This window comes from Lissotriton helveticus, chromosome 8 (genome assembly GCF_964261635.1).
Source record: "Lissotriton helveticus chromosome 8, aLisHel1.1, whole genome shotgun sequence".
Lineage (NCBI taxonomy): Eukaryota > Metazoa > Chordata > Amphibia > Caudata > Salamandridae > Lissotriton > Lissotriton helveticus.
In genome coordinates this window covers 1,066,473,851-1,066,501,519 of record NC_136069.1, presented here as the reverse complement: position 1 = coordinate 1,066,501,519, position 27,669 = coordinate 1,066,473,851, and positions in this window count along the sequence as shown.

Below are 27,669 nucleotides of genomic sequence, written 5' to 3'. Positions count from 1 at the left end.
TTATCGCTATTGCTTGGTAATATGCCCCTGAGTTCTTTCCCAATAAGTATTGTATCAACTAAATCGGACTCCCTGGCTGCAGCTGAAGCAGCAGGTACTACGTCAAAAGGGAAAGAGGTGGAGCCAGAATCCTATCCTTTGGATAGTGCTGGAGATGATCTGTAAGTTCGGGCCCCGTTGGACAATATAGTGGCTACTGCCCAGCAATCAATCACAGGCTCTCAGATTCCAAGGTGGCTTGCAGGACACAGCAGATTGGTGGTGGAATACGGGTCGCAGCCACATGACGGAGAAAGGGCAATTGAGCTGTATGGGGTGATCATAAGCATACAAGCGATTTGAACCAGATCGGCGTCTCCGACAGCATGTGATCCCAAACAATAACAGTTACCCCCAAGGATAAATATGTTGAACTGATCTCGGGCTTGACCCAAGAGGGCAGCTTGATCAGCTCTAGCACTAAGGGCCTGATTAAATGTGACCACAGAGCTGATGGCACATAATTGAACAAAAGCCTAGACCATTTGAGAGATTAGGGGATAACTTGTATTCCCTCACTGATGGCTTGGAGTCTACATGCCTTAACCCCAGCTCTGATGAGGATAATATACTCTGTCCACCTCTGATGCCAGTGCAAGCAATCTCTCTGATGACCCAGGCTCAACAGTTAAGCTGTTGAAACGCCCAAAAAAATCAAAAGAGAAGGAATGCATCGCTTTAGCTGCTGTGAAGAGGGGGCTTCATGCCACTGCTGCTTTGAAGTGGGACTACTCAGCCACGCAGCAGGTATACCTAGCAGGTGGTGGACTGGATGCCTGCCACCTGCTGTAGAAAAGAACCAGCCAACTCCTACAGATGAAGTAGAAGAACCCGCATTAAAGCTCATTTACAGCTTTATAAAACAGCACCAGGCAGAGACTTGCACTGATAGCCGACGGGCTAGACTACCAACTAGCAGCTGTAAGAAGCTAGAAAGAAAATTGCTAAAACTTGTGCAGAGATTGGAGAAAATAGAACATCGGCCTAAGAGAGAATGGCTGCAGTGGAAACCAATCTAGGGGTCCTTCTGGGCCAGGTGGAATCCCAGATTTCTGACATAATGTGGAAAATTGAGAATTTTGAGAACAGCCAACGGTGGAATAACTTGAGATTTCTTGCAATCTTAATGGAATTGTGAGTTGGAGGTGCAAAGGGTAGACAAATTCCTGTTGATACTCAAAAAACAGGGCAGTCCTTCCAGAGAAGAAGGAAATCAACCAAGAGCTGTCCTGGTGTCTTTCGGGAACTTTTTATTGAGGCAAGCTATTTAGAGAGCACCCATCACGATTCCTGGCACAGCCACAATGGTCAATCAATTTTGTGCGCCCGTCTTCTGTCATGTCAGGGTGGAGCACATATGGTGGTTAAGACAGCTCATTAAACCATTTCAAAATATCGGGGCTGAAGAATTTCTACTCGCCTGTCCGTTCTGATATTAACTTAACCCCTTCCATGCTGATGACGGCCCCTGGCCGTCATGCATCAAGGTGGGCGTGTGCTGATGACGGATAGGGGCTGTCATGAACCCGCCCACTGTTTAAAAGTGCCGCACAGGCGCAGAATCGCGGCCGCGCCCAAGGGGTTAAAGAGTAGAATATGTACATTCAATACTTGAGATTTATGCAGAGAACAAGTCTTAATCTTTAATAAATAAGGAATCAAACTGTTACAACTGAGTGCCGGGATATTCGATTATATAGTTTGACTTACTTAGGGATTATCTTTGATATCCCTCTGTATGTATGCACCTAGGTAGTAGGGTGTTTTTATTTCCCGAGAGGCACCAACCCCAAATGTAATTCTGTCAATGATTTATACTTTTCCAATCCCCAAATATATGGCCTAATCTGATTGTACTGTCAAATGAGGTGCGCCCCAGTAGCATTACTGCCAGTGAAAGTACATAATATGTACATTCATGTCTGAAGTCCAGGCTAAAGGTTATCTGAATGAATTATCAGTGGGGCACTAAGGAGGCCACTTTAAAGTCTAAAGATCGAATAATGCTGGAGATGGGTCTAGTTTTTGGTTTGGGAGGGGGCTTTCATGCCATTATAGAAGTCACTCATATTTCCCTTACTTCGGAAGTCTGGATTGCTTTTGCATTTTTTCATTAGTTTTTTTAGCCAAGGAAATTTCAGCAATATGTACAAACACTTGTCTGCATTTAGACCATGCTGAGAAGACGGAACATTAGACAGTACGGAATACAACAAAAAAAAGTGTTATGATGTAAAATGACTAAGAAATTACAACTTTTACATTCCAATATATATCATTATTTCACCTATTGTGAAGCTACAAAGTTAGTGTTACATTTGGTTAATAACTGTTCTCCTAAATACTTTACCAACAAAACCTACAGTCTGCAGTCACACATTGGCAGGCTTCATGTTTTGCACAGATATTATGCTCAGATGCAGTCATAAACTACACCAAATGTCAACAGATATGCCATAGTTCACTTCATAAAGTCTGAGATCTCCACTTTGACAAGCAAACAACATGTGTCAAATACCTTACATGAAACATATTTACACCTGTATCACTCCATAACTGAAAGGTTGTGTACCACTAATGTTTCCATAAACATTCCACCAATGGTCCTGCACCCTGAACTGGGAAACAACCTTTATAACGCAACTTTTACAACGCACTACCATTACAACGAAACTTTTACAACGCAACATCCATTACATCACATGCCATTACAACGCAACCATTACAACACATGACACTCCAATGCAGGTCATTACAATGCAGTCATTACAACGCATACCATTACAACGCATACCATCACAACGCATAGTACCCTTACACTATCCAACACTTACCCTACTGTTGCACACCCTGGAGTTAGAATAGTAATTTTTACCCCTACACTATACAACACTTACCCTACTGTTGCACCCCCTGGAGTTAGAATAGTAAATTTTACCCCTACACTATCCAACACTTACCCTACTGTTGCACCCCCCTGGAGTTAGAATAGTAATTTTTATCCCAACACTGTCCAATACTTACCATACATGCAATGTAATGGTATGTGTTGTAATGGTATGCGTTGTAAAGGTAGTATGCGTTGTAATGGAATGCGTTGTAAAGGTAGTTTTTCAAAATTCGTTGTAATGGCATGCGTTGTAATCGAATGCGTTGTAATGGATGTTGCGTTGTAAAAAATGTGTTGTAAAGGTATGCGTTGGAAAAGTATGCGTTGTAACGTCATACATCCCCCTGAACTGCAGATCTCTTGATAACCAGGATGTGTTCTACATACCAAAGTATCCACCTATGTCTTGTTAGTGTACCAGTAGATGATAGGATGACATGACCTAGGAAAGATTAAGCAGAAATATTAATATGCTTATGGCTACCTTTATATTTTTTATTATATATGTTGTATTACCTTTTTTATCCATTTTCAGAGAATCAAACATTAATAGCTTAATAAAAACAGGTGAAATAGCATGCTCATCAGTATATGTAAGATTTTGGCAATAAACTATTTGCCTTTGAATATATTGAAAAATATTAAATCTGAAATTAAATTAATGAATTTTTGGCATAAATTGTAAAAGAGGATATGTCCATAAGCAAAACAAACAAATGATGTTTGGCTTAGAACCACTTACCATCAGGCAAGGATATTTTCCATGAGTTCACACCTGAGGTAATTGCTTACATTCACAGCACTGACACGTTGCTGATGCATGTCACCTACATCACCCTGGGGTTCCCATTAGTAATCAGCATGAGGGGTGAATGGAATATTTATTCATGGCACAATGCTGTAAATCACACAACACAACATTCTAGCATACCTTATTAGGAAATTATATGGCGGCCCCACTGGTCTTGCCCAGGCACCTGAACAGGGCCTTTAGGAGTCCAAAAGCCCATGCCACAGGATCCCATGTCTGCACAAAGGCCTCATAGAAGTCGGCTTCCCTTGGCATTGTTGGGTTTCTCAGAGGTGCCAAAAGCCACATATCGCTAGGATAAGTTAAAGCTTGAAAAATACAATAACAAATGTAAATGAAATTATGTTTGGAAACCACAACTTTCTGACAAAACATCATACAGCATAGTCTGGAAACCTTTCAACAAGCCAGGCTCTCCTTGGTGCAAGGTCTGCCACTGTTGTTATATGGAGCATACATTGACGGAATTTCCATCATGTTAAAGTACAGGTTTTTAAGGTCATTAGGGGTCACTTGCCTTCAAGCCATCACATGTAGCACACCTCTTCAACAGTTGCTGGTCATTTTCTGGGGGGTACCCCAGGGACATTTTAAGGATTTTGGGGGCACTGGGCCAAAAGTATTTTGGGGGACCCATGTACGTAACAGCTTTAAATTTATGATCCCAATTCAGCTCTTTCATGCCCTGTTGGGTGAGGTCACTGGCAGTGCACAGGCACACTGATCCAAATTATAAATGTATTTACATCCACTATTCAGGGATAGTGACGTGTTTTTTCAATATTATAATTCAGCAGCAGCTCGCTATAATATTATTGTTAATAATCATTGCAACACCCTCCCAGTTCTCATATATGAGGTCCTGCCTTGATCTAAAAAAACTGTTTTTATGGATATTGCATGGTGTTAAAAAACAAACATTTATCGGCCAGATGTCTGTAATAGACTCCAATACATCACCCAGGTTAAAAATAAATTAAAGAAAAACAATATTTAAAAACATTGTTAAGAATTATTCAAGGTCATCAGGGAAAGAACAAAGCTGGCTCCAGCAGGGGGGCACTGAGAGGCTGCGGCCCTAGGCCAGAACCCGCTTTGCCCTTGCCTTAAAATGTCTCTGGGTACCCCATGTCTAAATAACCAGGTTACAGGGCCCAACATTCACTCCTGAAGAGTTGGATATCCTTGTGGAAGGGGGCTTGACCAAGGACAGTCAATCTATGGGGCAGAGGGTTAGGTAAGCTGCATACTTGAAATGCACGTACATTTATATTCAGCTAGTTATGTAGAAGATTGTGAGTAACTGCACCATCTTCCCTAATGTTTTAAAAGTTACATTCAACGTAAGAAACATTGTTCACTGCACATTGTTATGGAAATTTCTGATTTACACACAAGCTACTGCAAAACCACATTTTCGTTTTACCTTGTGTGTCTGAAATGTCATGGGCTGCTTCTGACCTATTAATATTAAAAGCCAATGCCTGACCAAGCATGCACATATGGTAGTTATAGAATGTACATATATGTATATATATATACACACACACACACACACACATATACATACATATATATATATATATATATACATATATATATATATATATATATACATATATATATATTACCTACTGGCGGTCGCCAGTAGGTATATATAGTTAGGATTTTTTCCCTATGGGATTTTTGAAAATTCTATGTCTAATAACTTTGGCGTTTGTGGACGGAATTGGCTGAAATTGTCAGGAAAATGGAACATTTTGTGTCTGAGCAGCCCCTGAAAATTTGGGGGGGGTTCGTCAAGGGGGGGCCGAGAAAAAAGGGGGGTCCCAAAACGTGTTTTTCCAATGTTAATTTCCATAGGGCGGTTGGCCTCACTTTTAGCCCGAACGGCTGAATGGATTTGCACGAAACTTGGCAAAATTGTAGGGACTGTTAGCCCGATGTGCCTTTGCTAGGTCTCAATATATGTGCTCCAGTGGATTTTGAGAAATTAACGTTTAAAAAAAGATATATATCTGTAAGCGCGCTCTGGGCAGCGCTCCGGTTCGCGTACTTTACGCGTAACGGAACTTCGCGAAGCGAAGCTGATTGGCTCTCCGGTGTCTGTCAACATTCTAAACAGTCCGGAGCGGCCGCCATCTTGTCTCTCGGTAGGATCGAGAGACAAGAGGAGGCCAAAACAAAGGGGGAAATGACCATAAGGGGGCATAGTAGATCCTCCCTGACCCCCTAGGTTTGATGTGGAGGCTTTAAAAGGGCCCCGTAGGGCAAAAAAAATAATATATTTTTTTGTTTTTTGCGTGGGGAGCGCCCGGTTCGCGAACCGGGAAGCGTACTGGGGAGCGTACTGTGAGGAAAAAAGAATGATAGACTTTTAAAATATTGTATGTTTATTGATTGTTCGTTTTGTTGTTTTTTTTTTTTTTTTATTTAAGTAGCAATATGTAGGTACCAATGCAGAGTCAAAAAATTAATATACACCGTCTCCTTTGTAGATATCTTGCATGTTGTTTCAGAAGTTATTGTGGAATATGGAATCCATATCATAGTCTGTCAGGAAAGCAGAAAGAACATGGAGGCAGGAGATGAAAAAGAGTTGTTAAATGCACATTGGAGATAATATAGTTGGAGAAAGGAAGTAACTATGAGCAAAATTACTATGTAACATAAAAAAGTTGCACAGTATACTATAAGTCTGACTTTACATTATAATCAATTAGGTACTAGTTTATGAATTACATATAAAAATGATTAAAGTCTCGAACAATTTTTGATTATTAAATAATTTTATTTTTGTGATTATTTTTCCAAATTTAACAGAACATTTAACAACAAATTGTCGGAAATGTCCTCATTTTCAATCAGCAAATCTACTGCATCTACACATTGAACTAATTCATGGTCCCGTGATTCATCCATGGAATCTGAGTCATCATTGTCCTCAATAACTTTTTCTGTGTTGTTCTCCAGAACAATTTTGAAGGAAATAATCTGCTCTCCTTCCATTTTCTTGCTGTAATTTGAATAAAAAATAAATATATCAGTAGAGATAGGGCACTGTTGGCTTTAAGTTCAGACAGGTACTTGTGAGTTTATAACAGAGAAGTAATCTATGGGCACTGTATGGTTTCAGGCGTGAAGTAGTACTATTAAAAAGTGCCTGTGAAGAAGTCTAAGTAAATTCATAATTATAGCACAGAAACCTAAATCAATCCATAATTATAATAAACAAGCCTTTCTCAATGTCTAACTCTTACAGAGGGACAGTATATAACTATCTGAAAATGTTTTCCCAAATTAATTTAAAGTGCATAACATAGTTCTCCTTTCAAATTTATAAAATAACATCTTACCTATTAAAAACAAGTTTAAGTTGTCAGTGAAAATGCACTTGCAATGTACTTCAGGAAGTAGTAGTCAAAATGGCTGTGTTTCTCTCTCTTTTTTTATATATATTCAGGTACATAACCAATCAAATGTCAGGTAAAAAAAGTAGAAAATGAAAGTAACATTTTAATTGGTTGTCAATTCCAACACTTCAGATGTGTTTTGTGAAGTAATTTACCTCAGGGTATTTAGAGAGGTCTACAGGCTAAATGGCTAAATGGAATTCCAACCAAATTTGTGAAAATGGTAGGGATTGGTATGTAGTATGAGCTAATCTATATTTGGTGAGAGTGTCTCCAGTCGTTTTTCTGTAAATTACTTTCCCACCTTTTTTGATGGTGCGCTTCCCGGGGAGCGCCCCGGTACGCGAACTGGCGAGCGCCCCGGTACGCGAACCTTAAGCGTTACGGGAGTCCACCATTTTGTGTTTCGGTCGACTTAAGATACAAGATGGAGGGCAAATAATGTTCAGAATGGGTAGAAGGGGGCACGGTAGACTTATCTTGACCCCCTAGGTTTTCTGAGGGTGGCTGAGGAGGCTTATATGTGCGAAAAAAATTTTTTTTTTGAAAATTTCGCGCGGTTAGCTTCCGGTTCGCGTACCGGGTAGCGCCCCGGGGCGCGTACTTTGTTGAAAATTAGTGAAAAAAGTTAGAGTAAAATAATAATTGTGAGTGATCAGATGTAGGGTAGCTCTGAGAAGAGCTTTTGGGTTTATGGTACATTTAGGTACTTATAAGTAGGTACCAATGCACAGTCTTAAATTCAAAATGAAAACTCTGTTGCCCTCATCTGAGAAGTGAACTCCATCTCCTCTGTAGATATCTTGCATGTAGTAACGCAAGTTATTGTTGTACATGGAGCCCATTCCATGGTCTCTCATGTAAGCTGAAACAGATTTGTTTACATGCTTCCTCGACTTCTCAATTTGTGGACAAAATTGGTTTGACCACCTCCATTTCTGTCTTTGGCATATATTTGAATATACCAAGGCAGTCTGAGGAAAAAGTGCCATTAATTGCTCAAAGGTGTCCTTTAAAAGCATTTCCAGACCTACCCCAGTCAAAGTGCCCAAATCATTACCTCCACAGTGCACAATTAACAGGTCAGGTTTTGGCAAATGCATAAAGGTTTTCACCAATGGTATCAATTGGTGACATTTTAATCCTCTGTGGCCAAACCACTTAATTTCCACATCTTGTAAATTGAGGTTAGGTAAATTTCTGTTCTCAGCATACCTCTGAGCCCAATAGATGTAACTATGTCCAACAATCCAGACAGAAAACATGGTGAGAGAAGGTTCTCCTGCAGTCAGATGAAGTGTGGCAATGAAATGGCAGTTGAAAAAATAAGAGTTTAAAATGAAAAAAACTGTGGAGTTTCTGTGTTAATGAAGCAGTAACAGTGATTGGTGGATTTTGATTGCTGAAAACAGAAAGTTAGGGTGCATGGATGAGTTCTTTGAAAGATGTATTTTGAGTGGTCAAGAAAAAATCATTAAATGAAAGAATGCACTGGATATGCAGGTGCACTGAGAGTTCAGAGTTTAATTGAAACATTGTTGTGTGAACTTGCAAACACCAGAGGTCTTCCAAGAGGTGGTTGCTATGCAAAAAAAGCAGAGAGGGCAGAGGGGGGAAGGGTTTTGATTTGAAAAAAGTGAGGGAAGAGTTTTGATTGGGTGACATGAGAGATATGTGTGAAGAATTACAGCATTTCTGTGCTTTTGATAGCTGCAGACTCTAGAGTGCATACCTTTTGCTCTGCTGAAGACAAATTGGTGTGTTTCTGAGACTGTTTTGAAACTCATAAAGTATTTGCTAAGGTGAGAAAAGATTTCTTTACTTTAGATAGAGAATAGTGTGCTTTAAGGAGAAAATTATGAAGAAAGTTGTGTTTTTCAAATGTTGCTTTGTCTCAAGTGTTTTACAAATAGATTTTGTTTCTTTGAGAAATTGTAATTGGAGAAAATGTGAAGTATTAGTACTGACAGGGTTTTTTGTGCATAGGAGCTGTGGAGTGGTTTCAAATTATGACTTGAAAATCGTTTTTGAGGAAAAGGAATGGTTTTAAAATTTATGACAAGGACATAATGGTGTATGCTTCTTTATAAGGCAATTGGGTGTCTCTGATGTTATTTTTCCCATTTTAATGTAAGACATTTCCCTGTGGAGCAAATTGCTTGTAAATATGCTCCCACCTGTGCATGGCAAATTTAGATTTTGAATGTTTGCGTTACATAGCCATGTTAAAAGTGACCCAAACATGCTGCAAAGGCAATCAAAAATGCTTTCATGTGTCTTAAGGACATTTTAAGTCATTTCCCCATGTGGAGTGTTTTCAAATTATGATTTGAAAATCGTTTTTGGGGAAAAGGAATGGTTTTAAAATTTATGACAAGGACATAATGGTGTATGCTTCTTTATAAGGCAATTGAGTGTCTCTGATGTTATTTTTCCCATATTAAATTAAAAGACCTTTCCCCATGGAGCAAATTCCTTGTAAATATGCTCCCACCTGTGCATGGTAAATTGAGATTTTGACTGTTTGAGTTACATAGCCATGTTAAAAGTGACCCAAAAAAGTTGCAAAGGCTTTAAAAAAACACTTTCATGTGTCTTAAGGACATTTTAAGTCATTTCCCCATGTGGAGTGTTTTCAAATTATGATTTGAAAATTGTTTTTGGGGAAAAGGAATGGTTTTAAAATTTATGACAAGGACATAATGGTGTATGCTTCTTTATAAGGCAATTGAGTGTCTCTGATGTTATTTTTCCCATTTTAATGTAAGACCTTTACCTGTGGAGCAAATTGCTTGTAAATATGCTCCCACCTGTGCATGGCAAATTTAGATTTTGAATGTTTGCGTTACATAGCCATGTTAAAAGTGACCCAAACATGCTGCAAAGGCAATCAAAAAACGCTTTCATGTGTCTTAAGGACATTTTAAGTCATTTCCCCATGTGGAGTGTTTTCAAAATATGACTTGAAAATCGTTTTTGGGGAAAAGGAATGGTTTTAAAATATATGACAAGGACATAATGGTGTATGCTTCTTTATAAGGCATTTCAGTGTCTCTGATGTTATTTTTCCCATATTAAATTAAAAGACCTTTCCCCGTGGAGCAAATTCCTTGTAAATATGCTCCCACCTGTGCATGGTAAATTTAGATTATGACTGTTTGAGTTACATAGCCATGTTAAAAGTGACCCAAAAAAGTTGCAAAGGCTTTAAAAAAACACTTTCATGTGTCTTAAGGACATTTCAAGTCATTTCCCCATGTGGAGTGTTTTCAAAATATGACTTGAAAATCGTTTTTGGGGAAAAGGAATGGTTTTAAAATATATGACAAGGACATAATGGTGTATGCTTCTTTATAAGGCATTTCAGTGTCTCTGATGGTATTTTTCCCATATTAAATTAAAAGACCTTTCCCCGTGGAGCAAATTCCTTGTAAATATGCTCCCACCTGTGCATGGTAAATTTAGATTTTGACTGTTTGAGTTACATAGCCATGTTAAAAGTGACCCAAAAAAGTTGCAAAGGCTTTAAAAAAACACTTTCATGCGTCTTAAGGACATTTTAAGTCATTTCCCCGTGGGCAGTGTTTTCAAATTATGACTTGAAAATCGTTTTTGAGGTAAAGGAATGTTTTTAAAATTTATGTGCGCCATATGCCCCCAAATTTCTTTTTCAGGGGTGCAGCAGGGTGTTCTTGAGACACCCCTGCAACCTTGGAAAAATTCCTAATTTGCGATGAGCTAATTGCTAATCGCAAATTGCACCTTCATTGCTATGGGCCTCCTGGCCCATGGAAATGAATGGGTAATTTGCAATTAGCAATTTGCTCATCGCAAATTAGGAATGGTAAAGAATCGCTATTTATTCCTTAAAATTCGCTATTTAGGAAATGCAAAATAGTTTGATGATACATATGGCGGTTTATCTCTAACAAGATAAGAAGCTTAGGGATAGATTTATGATGACTGGCGCAATGAGGTGGACATCACTTACTTCATTGGTAGGCCTTTACATGTATTATCTCCTCTGTATTCTTCAACAAACGTAACTTTGATCTGCAACCCTGAGTAGGCCTCACCTTAAACAAACCTCTGGATAGGCCACACCTTATCGTCATCCTGAATTAATCATTTAAAATGCTAGGGACAGATTTATGATAGGTGTATGCCTCTTTTGCGCCACTGTGCGTCACTTTTCTGATGCAGCGGCAGTGCAAAAGATTTGCTATGAGGCGACAAAATTACAAATTGATGCATTTAGGCAGATGTGTCATGCTGTAAAAAAACCGTGCCACATGAAACCGATGCAGCAGTGATGCAAAAGATGCACCATGTTGCAAGACAGGCCTCACTTGGGCCATATGTATCAAGCTAATTAGCATTCGCAAAGGCCGAAATTCTGCGAATTTCGGCCTTTGCAAATGCTAATTAGACAAATGGTATGTATCAAAGAAGTTTGATGCAAAATAAGGAATAGCAAAATTTGTTATTCCTTATTTTGCGATTGCACTGAAGCATTTGCAAATTTTGCGATTCCTTAAATGAAATGTATCAAACAAAAAATATGCAAAAAATGCCATTAAGGATTTGCAAATTACCACCAACTTCTAGTTGGTGGTAATTTGCAAATTCTTTTCAAAAAGCTTTTTTTCCAAAAAACAAAAGGTGCCATATGACGCCCATACATGCCCTTAGGGCATGTATGTGCGCCATATGCCCCCAAATTTCTTTTTCAGGGGTGCAGCAGGGTGTTCTTGAGACACCCCTGCACCCTTGGAAAAATTCCTAATTTGCGATGAGCTAATTGCTAATCGCAAATTGCACCTTCATTCCTATGGGCCTCCTGGCCCATGGAAATGAATGGGTAATTTGCAATTAGCAATTTGCTCATCGCAAATTAGGAATGGTAAAGAATCGCTATTTATTCCTTAAAATTCGCTATGTAGGAAATGCAAAATAGTTTGATGATACATAAGGCGGTACATCTCTAACAAGATAAGAAGCTTAGGGATAGATTTATGATGACTGGCGCATCACCAGGGATGTGCCAGTCATCCTGCGCCGCTGTTCCGCCACCCATGGTGTGCTGCATTTACAATGCGGCGCAGCATGGGGCAAAATCGGCACAGATGCATGACGCATCTGTGCCGTAAAGGTGGCGCATTACTGGAGTTGTATCGCAAGTGCGATGCAGCTCCAGCAAGGCTCAGGGGTGCCCCATCTCCACAATGCTGCGTCAAGAACTATGCCTGCTTCAAGCAGGCGCAGGGTTTTGACGCAGCTTTGTCCTATCTGATTGTAAATGCGGCACACCATGGGTGGCAGAGCAGCGGTGCACGTTAACTGGTGCATCCCTGGGGATGTGCCAGTTAACATAAATCTGCCCCTTTACATTTAAGTATGTGCAGGGGACACAGAGTCGGTGAGGCTTATCCAAGGTTAAGAAGAGATGAGTCCTGTTCACTGAAAAATTGGACATAGGCTTCACCTCCTCAGCATCGCTGGGCATGGCTAAATAATAGCTGCAAAATGTTACTCTTGTTAAACAATTGTACTATTATAATCTCTGAGATTTGTCTCTTACTCTGCAACATCTCATTGTTGTTATCTTTCTTTAAAGATAACGACAACATCAACATGAGCGACAATCAGCAATCAGTTGATTTCGACCTCATCATTGAACTCGTAATTGAAACATCAGTGGATGTTGATCCCTTGGATGATTTAAATCCTGAGGATGAAGAAGAACGTGATGAGGATGTAGATTTGTCAGAATTGTATGACATAGGATGGGAAGCTGACGTGCTTGAGCCTATGGAACTATAAACATTTATTTTAAAAATTTATAATAAATGAAAAGTAAAAATGTAAACCGTTTCATTTAAAAATAAAGACACCTTCAAAAACAGGTTATGTGTAGTGTCTTCAATAAAATATTAAAATATGCTCATAAAATTAGATCAGATTCACATATAAAACAGCACAGGTAAAATGAATATAAATTCCATTTCTTTTCTGCTATTTCTGTATTCTAAATTTGCCAAGCACTAAAAAATCTTCTATGTAAAAATGTCAAGTAGTGTGTTAAGTTTTTGATGACTGTTATTGATTTACTGTTTGGTAATAGTGGTTAATAACATTTTTTATTATATTTTACCACAGATTCAACTGCAGATCATTTCAAGATTTCAGCATGCCAACCAAAGAAAGACTGAGAAAGGCTGCAAAACGTCAAGGACAGCAGGTCAATGAAAAAAAGCAGCAGTCCTCTAACAAAAAGATTTGTCAAGTCACCAAGAAAGCACCGGGTAAGAGTACAAAAACATTCATAAGAAATATCTGTAGTAAAAAAAATATTACTACAGAAAATGTTTCAGTCCAGAAAAAGAGAAGCAATTCAAACGGAAAGGAAAGGCCAATGAAAAATGTTACTGCTAGAGCAAGAGATAACTCTGTGCATGATAGTAGAAGGAAACAACAGTTTAGGGACATTCGTAAACGAATGTTCCGCAACAGGATAATTGGCAATTTGTTAAAAAATATTAAGAAAGGTCAACAGAAAGTGGTTTTTTATAAGAGAAAAAAAATAGTTGAGAAAGTTATTGATCAGGCATTTGAAATTAAACGTAAGTTATTTATTTTGATAATCAATAGAATTAGGAAGCTAAACAAGGCAATTTATGATTTCAAAAGAAATAGTAGATGGAAGAGAATAGTTAATCGTAGTAATTTTTGTGAAGTTTTTTCTGGAGAATGGATGCATAGTTCAAGCTGTGAGGCATTTATTAATGAGGAGAGTTATTTCCAGGATAATGATTTGGTGCATGCAGTTGACACCAGTGGTCGAGCTTATGAAGTGAAAGATGGTTGTCCAGTTGAAAAAGAAAAACTTGTGACAACAGAGGCAGAAGAGGTGTTAGGTAATGAGGTTTTAGGAAGACGTCCTAAGGGTCCTGTGTATACCTGGAAGTGTAGTAGTATTTGCAGTGTGCGACAGGATTCCATCAATTTGCTTTGTGATTTTGTACGGTCATTTAATAAGAAAAGTTTGAAGCAGAAAATGAAGTTGTTGCAAGAATTAGATCCTTGCAGAGTGAGAGAAGTGACAGGTTTGCATGGTCATTCACTGGCTTGTCTTTCCAGGAGAGTATGCCAGAGTGTTTTTCATCATTTCAGGATGCTAGCAGTGCATCATAATAAAGTGAGGAAATTAGTTAGAATGTTGTATTATGCTAAGAGTCCAGCAATTATGCTTAAACAATTATGCGCTGCTCTTTTGCATGGTTCTGAAATAGATGTGAAGAATATATGTGAAGAAATTGAGTTTTGTTACTTTGGAAGTAAAGAGGAGAATGTTGAAATTGACCAAGAAGAAGCGGGTAATGTGGAAGATAGTGTACAGGTTTCCAGTACAGATAATTTCCAGAGGGAAATTGCGACGTTTCAGGTGAAATCAAGTGAGAGGCCAAATTTCACTTGTGTGTGTTGTCGACGCACTTATTATAAGAATCAGACTAAGTTAGTGGATTTATATGCAAAAAGTGAAAGGGAAAATAATAGTGAATGGAAGGATTTCACAACATACTTGATGGTAGAAAATTGTTTTGATTTGGGATTGGATCAACGTGTGTGTACTTATTGTTGTAACAAATTAAATCAAAACCAGATGCCTGCTAGAGCAGTTCATAATAATCTGGAATTGGTTGAGATTCCTTCTGAATTGAAGGATTTAAATACTTATGAATCTATTTTGATTCAAAGTATCCATCCCTTTCAGGCTATTGTAAGAATGGAGCCAAAGACATGGAAATTGCCGCGCACTGGGGCGAGGGACTGTGTGAACCCACGACGTCGCCACCATGTCAATATGTGATGATGGCCGCAGGCACGGTCAAGGCAGTCACGTGCCTGCACTCCAGAATACTCGAGAGCACCTTACGACCCCTTACGCGCTTAAAAACCCAATGGGAGACTGATCTGCAGAGGGAGATCCCGGATACGACATGGGCCCAGTTGGTTCAGAGGCCCAGGAAGAGTACCAGGAACGCTCGGTTCCAGTTAATACAGCTATACATCCTTCATAGGGCTTACCTTACTCCGCACAAAATAGCGCAATACTTTGGAGCAGAGGACGCAGCGTGTCCTAGATGCGCACGGTTGGACGCAGACCTACTGCACATGCTGAGGGACTGCCCGCACCTACAGGACTTCTGGAAGGAAGTGGGCGATACCATGAACGCGGTCACAGAGAGGGAGCTACACTACGATAGCGCAACTACACTCCTACACTGGTTTCCGCACACACGTAAGAATAAACTGACTAGCAAATTTATAGACATGGGCCTACTCCTTGCGAAGAGGGAACTCACTAGGGGATGGAAAGCGAAGGCAGCACCGACACATAGGAAATGGCTGGCTGAGTTCCGGAAATGGGCGGCGGCGGAGAGCACGATCAGGTATCAACTGGCTCGACGAGGGCCTGACGAGAAGGCCCAGGCAGCGGCGCTAGCTTGGGAAACTCTAGTCCAGGCACTTAGGGATAGCACGGTAGAGAGCGAGGAGGAGGAAGAGGCAGAGGACCCTGGGGAACCTGGGGTGGCGGTGCCCACTATAGCTCCCACCATGGACACACACACTCCTTAGACATTTCCAGACTCCGCGGGTCACCAACACGCTCCAGCATGCGACAACCTAGACACGAGACACCATTGACCACCGTGGGTGGGGGGCGGGTACGGAAGGGAAGGAGGGGGGTTGCAACATTCCACTGTCACCGACCTAACAGTTTGAACAGACCGGATGCTGGAAGGGGGGGGTTGGTGGAGGGGGGAAAGTAAAGTTAAAAGCAGACAGCGGTTGATCATCAGATAAGCTATTGAGTAGTGATGAAGGGGAAGCACTTGGTGTGACAACTACCACCCAGCCCCAAAACTACGAGTCACGATGATGTGGGAACTTGTATTGCAGAGACTTTGATATTTTGAGATCCCGCATGTACTTAAACGAGAAATAACTGTAATGCTTGAATTATTTTCTGCAATAAAAATTGTTTTACAAAAAAAAAAAAAAAAGACATGGAAATTGCCTCCATCAGATTTACAGAGAGGATTAAAGGGAAGAGTTGTTTATTTGCCTCTAGAATTGAAGAAAAACATTAACACAATTGGAGTAGAAAAAGTGGAAGAGGAACCTCTGGTTATCTTAGTTAATGGGGTTCCGACAAAGAATAAGAAAATATGGCAAGATTTAGTGGATGTTAGGAAAGTTAAAAAGGCAACATTGTATTTGAAAAAAAATAATAAATACTATAAGAATGTATATGTTGCAGAAGAGGAAGTAAGTGAGGAAGAGGATAGCGATTTGTGTGCTGGTCAAATTGAGAAAGTAGAACCCTCTACTAGTGAAGAAATCTATGAACATTATAGTGTTCATCCTTTGCATTCCAAGGAAGTCATGGGGAATGCTATTGAGTTGTTTCAAATGAAACAAGCCAAAGGGAGTCCCATTAGTGTTTGGGAGGAAAGTTTGGAAGCTCGGTGTTTCCCACAGCTTTTTCCAACAGGTCAGGGAGGAAGATATGATGAGCGACCTCATCAAATTCCTGCTTCTGAATACCGGACTTTGCGATTGTATGCAGGAGATGCTAGGTTTCGACAATGCATTCCCTATTTGTTTCATCTCCTGTTTGAAAGCGATCTGTCTGGACTGTCATATGCAGTGAACCACATCTTGAAAAGTGGTATACACATGCAAAACATCTTGGCAAGTGACTTTATGGATAAAGTCAATGTCCAGGCCAGTATTTTGGATTCTCACCTGATTAATCTCATGGCGTGTCAGCGTGGTACTAATGAGTACTGGTACCGTCGTCAGGGTGATTTAAAATGTATGCTGAGGAACTTAGGAACTCCCACATGGTTCCTCACTCTGAGCTGTGCGGAGTATGGCTGGGAAGACTTACTTGAATTTCTACGAGAGGCAAATGGAAACATCGAAAACATCGAATTCAAGACACCCGGAGAACTGTGCTCTTTGGATCCAGTCAATGTATGCAGGTACTTCAATCATAGATTTGAAGCTATGATGTCTTTCATCATGAATAAGAAGAATCCACCTCTTGGAGAGGTGTTGGATTTCTTCTGGAGAAAGGAGTACCAAGCAAGAGGTGCTCCTCATATACATATGTTGCTGTGGATCAAGGATGCACCTAAATTTGGAACGGATCCAGAAGACTCAGTGATGAGTTTCATACAACAGTATTCTACGTGTGCTGTTCCAAACGCAAAGGAGAAGAAAAGCCTAAGAGAAAAAGTTCTACGTTTCCAAAGCCATCGATGTGGAAAGTACTGTCGTCGTAAATTCCGAAACAAGGACAAGTTCTACACCAAATGTCGTTTCGGCTTTCCACGACCGGTGATTTCTAAAGGAAGAGTAAACAGTTTGATGTCTTCGCTGCGACATAATGTGATGAAGAAATCACCTAAAAACACATACAATTTGAAGAGGAACGAAGAGTCTAAGTACATCAACGACTACAACCCGGTGATTTTGTCCATGTGGAATGCTAACATGGATATACAGTTTGTGGCTGATAACTGTATGGCTGTGGCTCGGTATGTGACATCTTACATCACCAAAAAAGAGAAGACAGAATTGAAGGATATGTGGGAGGACATTTCCCATGAAAAGAGCCTCAGCAAGAAGTTGTACAGTTTCAGTCTGAAGATGTTGTCGCATCGAGAAATCGGAGCTTACGAATGTTCTGACCGGTTGTCTTCAGCAAGTCTCTATGCCAAGTCCAGGAGTATCGTTTGGGTGAGTCTTGGTCTTGCTGCAACGCGTAATCGAGTTCTGAAACCTGTGCGGGAAATTGAGTATTTGGCGGAAAAGGAGCCAAACAGTACCGACATTTTGAAGACCAACATGTTGGATACATATTATCCAAATCGAAGCAGTCACCTCGAGAATGTTTGTCTGTATGAGGTTCTTCAAAATTACATATTCAAGAGGAACATCAAAGAAGATACTGAGAAAGGAGTGTATGCTGTAATAGGAAGTGAGGGATGTCTGGTCAAGCAAAGAAAATGCCACTTGGTAAACCATCGAAAATTGAGTGGCGAATCTCCTGAAAAAAAGGAGTTTTTCTATTTAGCACTTTTGCAACTTTTCAAGCCTTGGCGTGCAGAAGAGGAACTGCTTGGAGATTTCCTCTGTTACAAAGACTCTTTCAATGCTGCCAAGGAGACCATAGAATGTCCTGCTTTTCCCAAATATGTAGAAATGTTGAATGCGGAAATTGAGCAGGAAGCAACGATTGCAGCCGAGATTGCCAGAGACAGTTCTCAGGACAGTCAGAGTTCTGATTCATTGAGTCAGGATCCACTAGGAGGACCTGTTATCGAAAATTAAGCTGCTACTGCTATGAATGAAGTGGAAAGAGCCATGGCACATGCTCAGGAGGATGCGGTTAACTTAGAAGAGTTGGAAAGACAACTCAACGTTGAGCAGAGGAAAATATATGACGAAGTTACCATGCAAATTGATCATGGATTAAGTCATGACAAGAAAGAGTGCTCATGTACGTCGTTGAAGCCTGTCCGACTGTACGTGAGTGGAGAAGCGGGAACTGGAAAAAGTTTCCTTATTAAAGCAATTTCATGTTATTTGCAGGAAAGGACAGAGTCATCGCTGTCTTGTGTTGTCACCGCTCCAACTGGACTGGCAGCACATAACATTAAAGGGATTACTTTACATCGTTTACTGATGCTGCCAGTGGAGCATGACAACAAATTACAATATCACAAGCTATCTGGAGATGCTTGTTGTGAAGTTTCAAGAATCTTGAGGAAAATGAAACTTCTTATCATTGACGAAGTAAGCATGGTTTCCAATGTCATGCTTGCCTTTGTGCATTTGAGAATGCAAGAAGTTCTCAAAACAGAGTATGATGTGTTATTTGGTGGCAAACACATCATTGTTTTCGGAGATCTTCTGCAGCTGACACCAGTGAAAGGGCAACCTGTGTTCAAAATGCTCACGCATGAAGATACCAGGAAGTGCCTAGGGAGCATTGGCAACGTCAATTTATGGTTAAACTTCAATTATGCTGAACTGCATGAAAATATGCGTCAGGCGAAGGATGAAGTTTACAACACTATTCTACAAGATGTTAGAATTGGAAAAGTGCCCGAGCATGGGAAAGAAGCTTTACATGCACGATTACTGTCAAATTTATATCCAGAACAAGATGTTGTGCCTGAGAATATTTTTCAGAAAATTACTGAGAAGAAATCTGGAATATGTTTGATGCCAACTCTTGCAGAATGTGCCAAATTCAACAACAAAATGTTGCATTTAGAAAAGCAACAGATTGTGAAACTGGAAGCTATTGACAGAGTAGAGCATATGGGATCAACAATTATTTTGTCTGAGAATTTGAAAACAAAATTGGATTCATTAGAGAAGACTATATCTAAAACTGCAGGTTTTGAAAAGACTCTGAATGTGTGCTTGAACTGCCGTATAATTTTAAGAAGGAATTTACATGTTGAAAGAGGTCTGGTAAATGGATCAATGGGTAATGTTGTTGATTTTGTAAAATACAGAAATAGAGATGGAATTGAATTTTTTAAAATTAAATTTGATGGCATTGAGGAAGTACAGCTAATTGGTCGTTGTTCTGCTAGATTTTTGCTTGTGAAAGACTTATATGTTCGCCGTAAGCAGTTTCCTGTTTGCTTGGCATATGCGGTGACAATCCATAAATCGCAAGGTTTAAGTGTAGACAGTGCATTGGTGAATATTGGCAGTTCTGTGTTCAAGGAGGGTATGGCATATGTGGCATTGTCACGAGTTAGAACTTTATCGGGATTGTACTTGATTGAGTGTGATGTCACAAACATTTGTGCGGATCTAGATTGTGTTAAGGAATACAATAGGTTAAGAAGAGAGTATGCGCCACATTTGCCTCAATATCCTTTGTTTGAGAAACGTGTGGTAGGCCGGAAACGAAGAAATGTGACCAATACTGGGGAGTTTGTAGCAAAAAGACGAAAAGTCGATGAACCTGAAATTATAAGCAGAAACAAAAAGGATTCTGTTGAAGATGTTGTTGGTTTTCAATTTGAAAACAGTTCTGGTGTCAACTGCTATGCTAATGTAGTGGTTAATGTTTTGTTTTCTCTAGAAAATGTAAAAGAAGAGATTGTGGTCAATTCTGATCAAAGATTTTGCAGTTTGTTAAATTCTGTGTTAGAGAAATGTAGCACTGATAGAACAAAAATAGAAAGTGTGTCTGAAATTCGAAATCTGTTAGACAGATGTTCAGGCCAAACACAATTCTCTCAAAATATTCAGCAAGATTGTCAGGAGTTTTTAATGTATATGCTTGATGTATTGCATGCTGAAGGTGTAGATGTAGATCACCTGTTTGGGCTTTCTTATCAATGGCAGCATGACTGCGAGAACTGTAGGGTATCAAGTACTACTAGTGTAGACTCAGAAAGATTTATATATTTAACTTTGCCAGACAGACAGTAAATCAGTCTCTTTTAATAAACTAGTAAAAGCAGCTGATCACAACATGGAGTGTAGCCAATGTAAATCTGAAATGATGTCCACATTATTTATACGAACATATGGCCAGTATGTTATTTTAATGTTCCAACGATGTAGGCCTGATGGAACAAAATTGACAACTTTAATTAAAAATTTTGTGGCTTCACAGTTGTCAATATCAGGAAGGACTTTTGTAACTGCAATTATATATCATGACGGTCCTTCAATATCATCAGGACATTACACAGCTTATTTAAAGTCTAGAAATGGCTGGTCATTCTGCAATGATTCTGTTTTAATTTTCAAAAAACCTTAAACCTTAAAAACTCTTACCTGGTGTTTTTAAAACCAAAATTTTAGGGAAAGAATCTCGGGATGTGCTCTGAGGAATTTCAAGAAGTTCTAATGGCTCCTACACGATTTGGCCTTGAGGATAAGTGTAGTACAGAGACATAACTTCTTACCATAACACTGGACGTCATGGAGAAATAAGTGCACTTTGAATGAGTTCAAAAAACTGTTTCTTTTTATAAGCTAATTGAAGCAGCCAATCAAAACATGGAGCAGAGGGAATGTAAGTCTGCAATGCTGTCTACTGTTTTATATTGCTTTGTGATTAAAAGTGATGTAGAGAATTAAATAATTGTAGTAGTCATAGAGATAGTGTAAGTCTGCTTCATAGTAAGCAGTATCAGTGTCATAGGAAATGTAGAACATGACTGAGCAAGAAGGGGAAGATATTACTAGTCCAGGATTGTGAAAATGATCTTCAACATTTTTATTGTGAAAGTTGCGGAAATACAACATGACGGGATTGGCTTACAAGAATTCTAAGAGTTATAAATGGCTCTGACATGATTTGGCCTTGTGGAAACGTGTGGTAGAGAGCAAGAAGTCATTTATTGTATGTAACATGTTTTTCAAAACGATGGAGGTTTTCTTTCAGAAAGTGGCGGTCTGAAAGTAATAACAGCACAACAAAGTGTAAGCTGTTCATAGGACATCCTTCGACGTCATGGAAAGTAAGTTAACTTTAAGGAGTTCTGAATTCTGATTTGTTATGTTGTATGGGTTTTTTAAACACAATCATTTTGATTGTGTTTTTTTTTCCCCGCTGTTATATGATGAATACCTTCAAGTCACTGTTTTTAGTGAAATTTGATACATTCTGAGAACAGCAAAAATAAACCATTTAACATGTATAATTAATTCTGTACTGTTTGCATTTATGATGTACATTTAGAACTGTGTAGGAGGCATGGAGAAGGAGAGGCTTCTGTAAGTGTCAAAGTTGTTGCATACAGTGCTCATATTCTACGTAGTCTTTCATATGATAGACTACATTTCCACAATGAGATACCTAAGCAAAGGAAACACAGGTGATATGATTGTGGAATGAGCAAAAAAAATTGCACGTTTTTCAATTATATTACCTGTGTTTCCTAACATTACACATCACATTGTGTAGATGAGGTTTAGGCCTGTTCCTGGAGACAGAGGAGGTCTGACATTTGTTCAAGAGTGCAGTGGACATGACACACTTGGTTGGTAGGCCTGCACATGTATTTTCTCCTCTGTATTCTTCAACAAACCTAAATTTCATCTGCAACTCTGAGTAGTACTTACCTGAAACAAATCTGTTGATAGGTTACACCTTATTGGCATCTTAAAACAATCATTTAAAATGTTAGGGTCAGATTTATGGTGGCCGTGCGCCTCTTTTGCTCCATTGTGGGTCACTTTTGTGTAAAAGATGCACCATGTTGCAAGATAGGTTTCAGTTCATCTCCAGCAAGATACCATTAGTTTAAAATGTATATAATTAGCACTGTGTAGGGGGCATGCAGAAGCTGAAGCTTTTGTAAGTGTCAAAGTTGTTCCATGCAGTGCTGCACTTCTGGGTACTGTTTAATATGCTGCACTACATGTGCACTATGAGATACCTAAGCAAAGGCAACACAGGTGATGTAATTGTGAAATGAGGAAAAGAAACTCCACATTTTTCAATTACATCACCTGTGTTTCCTACGTTTACGAATGACATTGTGCAGATGAAGTTTAGGTCTGTCCATGGACACAGAAGAGGTCTGGCCTTTGTTCAAGAGTGAAGTGGACATGACTTACTTCATTGGTAGGTCTTCACATGTATCATCTCCTCTGTACTCTTCAACAAGCGTAAATTTCATCTAAAACCCTGAGTAGGCCTCACCTTAAACAAACCTCTGGATAGGCCACACCTTATCGTCATCCTGAATCAATCATTTCAAATGTTAGGGACAGATTTATGATAGGTGTATGCCTCTTTTGCGCCACTGTGCGTCACTTTTGTGATGCAGCGGCGGTGCAAAAGATTTGCTATGAGGCGACAAAATTACAAATTGATGCATCTAGGCAGATGTGTCATGCTGTAAAAAACCCGTGCCACATGAAACCGATGCAGCAGTGATGCAAAAGATGCACCATGTTGCAAGACAGGCCTGACTTCATCTCCAACAAGATAAGAAGCTAAGTCTTCTGTAAATGTCAAAATTGTTGTATATTTTGCTCAACTTCTATGTACTCTTTGATATGCTAGACTCCATCTGCACTATGAGATACCTAACCAAAGGCAACACAAGTGATGTGATTGTGAAATGAGGAAAAGAAACTCTGTTTCTCCTTCAATCTTTTCCCTTGTCTTTTCTAATTTTTAAATACATGTTTTAATATTTTTCAAATGTTTGTTCTCTCTTTCACAGATTGAAAGTATAAAAACAAAAAGTGAGTAAGTTAACGACAATTATAAGGTAAATGTTTTGTACTCTTTTCGTTACATTTCTATCACATTCACCTACTAGTAGTTCGACAGCTTCATTTCTTTAACCCTCAGTTTCCTGCCTTTGCTACTTCCCTCATTCCTTTCTCTATTACCTACTTACTATACTCCTTCCACTCCTTTTCTCAGTCCCTCTCTTCTCATAGTTCCTCACTCTTGTTCACTCACTCCGTCTCTATTACTCTTAGTGTCTTTGACTGATCACTCTTTCACTACTTGTTCATTATGCTTTCTCTCTGTAGTTCAAGCACACTAAGGGGCATATTATCAACACAGCAATAAAATTATTGCTGTTTTTATTGGAAGAAAACTGTTGCAAAAGTGGTTTTAGCGGCAGTTTTCCGCCGCAAAAGCGGCTTTAGCGACACATTTCTGCTGATAAAAGCTGCAAAACTTTTATTGCCTATGTTGATGATATGGTTCTATGTTATTTACATTTCTTTGCTGTTTCAATTAATCTTTTCTGTTATTTTTTCTTTTCTGTTTTCTGTTTTTTCTCTCTGTTATTCCACATGTTTTAATCTTATTTTGAACATTCACTCACATTCTCCAAGAAACTCTTCTTTGTTATTGTTCTACTCTCTTTTTTTTCTTTCACTTCCTTATCTATTTTGTTTTTCACAATTATACCCTCTTCCATCTTTTCTTCGGTAAATAGATCTATTAAACAGTATCTCTGGATTACTCCCTATAGCTGTCTTTCTTTTAACATTACTCTCTGTTTACTTCCCTTATACTTACTCTTCTTTTTTTTTTTTTTTGGTTCGCGAACCGGGAAGCGAACCGGGAAGCGAACGGGGAAGCGAACTAAAAAAAAAAAAAACTTGCCAGAGTGCTAAACATTCTAGCAATTTTTTTTTTGAAAGGGGAGGTAGTTCTGAAAAGAACTTTTTTTTAATGTTTTTGTTGTTTTATATATATTTTTTATTTTTCTGAACATTTTTTCTTTTTTTTGTATTTTTTGAACATTTTTATGTTTTTTTGTTGTTTTTGATGGAGGGGAAACAACAAAAAACAGGCATTGAAAAGGGCTCAACAGGAGCAAAAAAAAAATTACTGTCTGGGGCGGTTAGGGCAATTGTGATTGTTCATAGCTAGGTTGATTAAATTAATGCTCATGTTACCACATGACAGCAATGCACCGCAATACATACAGGTATGTTTGATATGAGCAAAGTTCTCCTGAATGTTTGGCACGGTTTCCCGTGCCTCTGCTGCTGTCAATGATATTAGTGATGTTGACCTGGCCACAGGAGTTGTTGTTGGGTTATCTTGCATGTCACGTATCTCCGCCTGGCTGTAGTTCAGTGGATGCCACCTGGTCATGTGACGATGCATTGTATGGTTTCCGTAGCTATATTTTTTATCAGTGCCTCTAGATAACCGGTCTTTACAAATCAGGCAGGTGACATACCTAGCATTTACTTTTTTTTGCCTTCGAGGGAGTGAAAAAACTGCCAAATAAAGCTGGCTTTCCGACGTGAAACCCGGGGCAACTCCTGTAAGAACTGTGGTCCTTCGGTCTTCTCTTTCCTCTAGTTCATCCTCTTCCTCCTCTGTCTGGCTGATAAACTGGGGAGGTGGTCCTCTCTTCCCATGAGGAGGTGGAGGTGGTGGTGGGGGTGCACCAGCTGAAGCAACTATTGAAGCCATTGCTCAACTCTCAAAAATGGTCTTCCTCTCACAAAGATGAAAGTCAGAGTGAGGAAAGAAGGAGGGGTTTTCATCATTTGGGAAAAACAATATTTCTAAACCAATGAAAAGTGTTATTTTTAGGTCACCTGACCTAGCCTTACATCATTATGAAACCAAAAGTGAAATGAACCAATGAAAAGTTTTATCAACAAGTCACATGACCTCTTACGCTTAAGTTACGCGCTGCGGAACGCGCCCCGGATCGCTTCCGGTTCGCTGCGCTTTGCGCCTCGGTTCGCGCTCCGGAGCGCTTCCGGGTGCGCTAACGCGGCGCGTCATAAGATGCATTACGCGGCAACGCGATACGTTGCGCTTTCGCGACGCACCGCGGATCGCTTCCGGGGAGCTGCGCTTCGTGTCTCAGTTCGCGTACCGGTGCACTTCCGGGTGCGCTAACGCAGCGCGTCATAAGACGCATTACGCGACAACGTGATACGTCGCGCTTCCGCGACGCATCACGATGTTGATTTCTAACACGGCAGTTGCGCTAACGGAACGTTTACCGGTTCGCGGACTGGGTCGCGGCATCAAGATGAGCTAACGGGAAGCTTCCCGGTTCGCGAACCGGGAGCGAACAAAAAAAAAGTATTACAATTTTTTTTATTAATAAACATATAAAATATATTTTTGGATTTAAAGAAGAATACATTTTACAGCTACAGATATTAGCTTTTAAAAAACCAATGAAATTCACTGAAAAAACCATAGGTTATAGACCATATATAGTTAGGAATTAGCATTTAAAAAACCTTATTTTACTCACACAAAACCATTGAAATTCCATATATAGTTAGTTGTACTAACTATATATCGCGCACCCGCAATCCACTGCTGATGATGTCACATATTACATCATTCATGACATGGTCAGTGACATCACTGATGACATCACTGGTGACATCTCGAATGACATCACTGATCACATCACTGATGACATCTCAAATGACATCACTGATGACATCACTGATGACTACATTCAGTGACTGTATAATTCTGTACAGTTAAAATATGTCTTACATATTGAAGAATGAGTGGATGTATAAGTGTCTTGATGAAGGATTTAGTAGGGGCATGACTGACTGTATGAGTGACTGATTAAATGTGTCTCACTGAGTGCATGGGTTAGTGACTAAACTGTCTTAATTTGTGCATCATTATGTCTGTTGTTCTGTAAACTGCTGCATGTGTTGATCAGTAGCTATATGATTAACTGTATGGGTTATTGATTGGTTGCCCAAGCATTTGTATGGGAGACTGAGTGTGTGTGTGGGTGGCTGGGAGGTGTATGACTCTTTGCATAGATGTGTGAGCAGTTGATTGACTAGATGTATGGGTTCAAAAGTGCATGTGGAAACAGCTGCATGGGCGGTTGACTGTGTGCATGAGTGTATTGGTGAGTGAATGGATATCTCAGTGCTACATGTTAAAGTAAGTACATATGTAAAATACAGTACATGTGAGAGTTGACATATATAAATAACTGTGCATAAGAGCCAGTGAATGTGTGAGTGGCTGTATGGATCATTGTGAACTTGTATCCAGGATTGTATAAGTGAGTAAATATGTTTTAGTATATGTTTGAATAAGTAAGGTGTGTATAACTGTATAGTTGAGGAAATGGAGGTGTGATTGATTCTTTGCATGACTGACTAAGTGTCTGAGTAACTCCATGGATGAGTGACAGTCTATGAGTGTCTGTTTACACTGAGTGTATCTAAGGTTATATTAGAGTCTGAAGAGGTTCATCGTATTATCACATGAATGATGTCATCAGTGATGTGATCAGTAATGTCAAATGAGATGTCATCAGTGTTCCAAATGAAATTTCGAGTTGTTGAAGAGAACAGAGGACATAATACATCTGAAGGCCTACCAATGAAGTAAGTCATGTCCACTTCACTCTTGAACAAAGGCCAGACCTCTTCTGTGTCCGTGGACAGACCTAAATTTCATCTGCACAATGTCATTCGTAAACTTAGGAAACACTGGTGATGTAATTGAAAAATGTGGAGTTTCTTTTCCTCATTTCACAATCACATCACCTGTGTTGCCTTTGGTTAGGTATCTCATAGTGCAGATGGAGTCTAGCATATCAAAGAGTACATAGAAGTTGAGCAGTATATACAATAATTTTGACATTTACAGAAGACTTAGCTTCTTATCTTGTTGGAGATGAAGTCAGGCCTGTCTTGCAACATGGTGCATCTTTTGCATCACTGCTGCATCGGTTTCATGTGGCACGGGTTTTTTACAGCATGACACATCTGCCTAGATGCATCAATTTGTAATTTTGTTACCTCATAGCAAATCTTTTGCACCGCCGCTGCATCACAAAAGTGACGCACAGTGGTGCAAAAGAGGCATACACCTATCATAAATCTGTCCCTAACATTTGAAATGATTGATTCAGGATGACGATAAGGTGTGGCCTCTCCAGAGGTTTGTTTAAGGT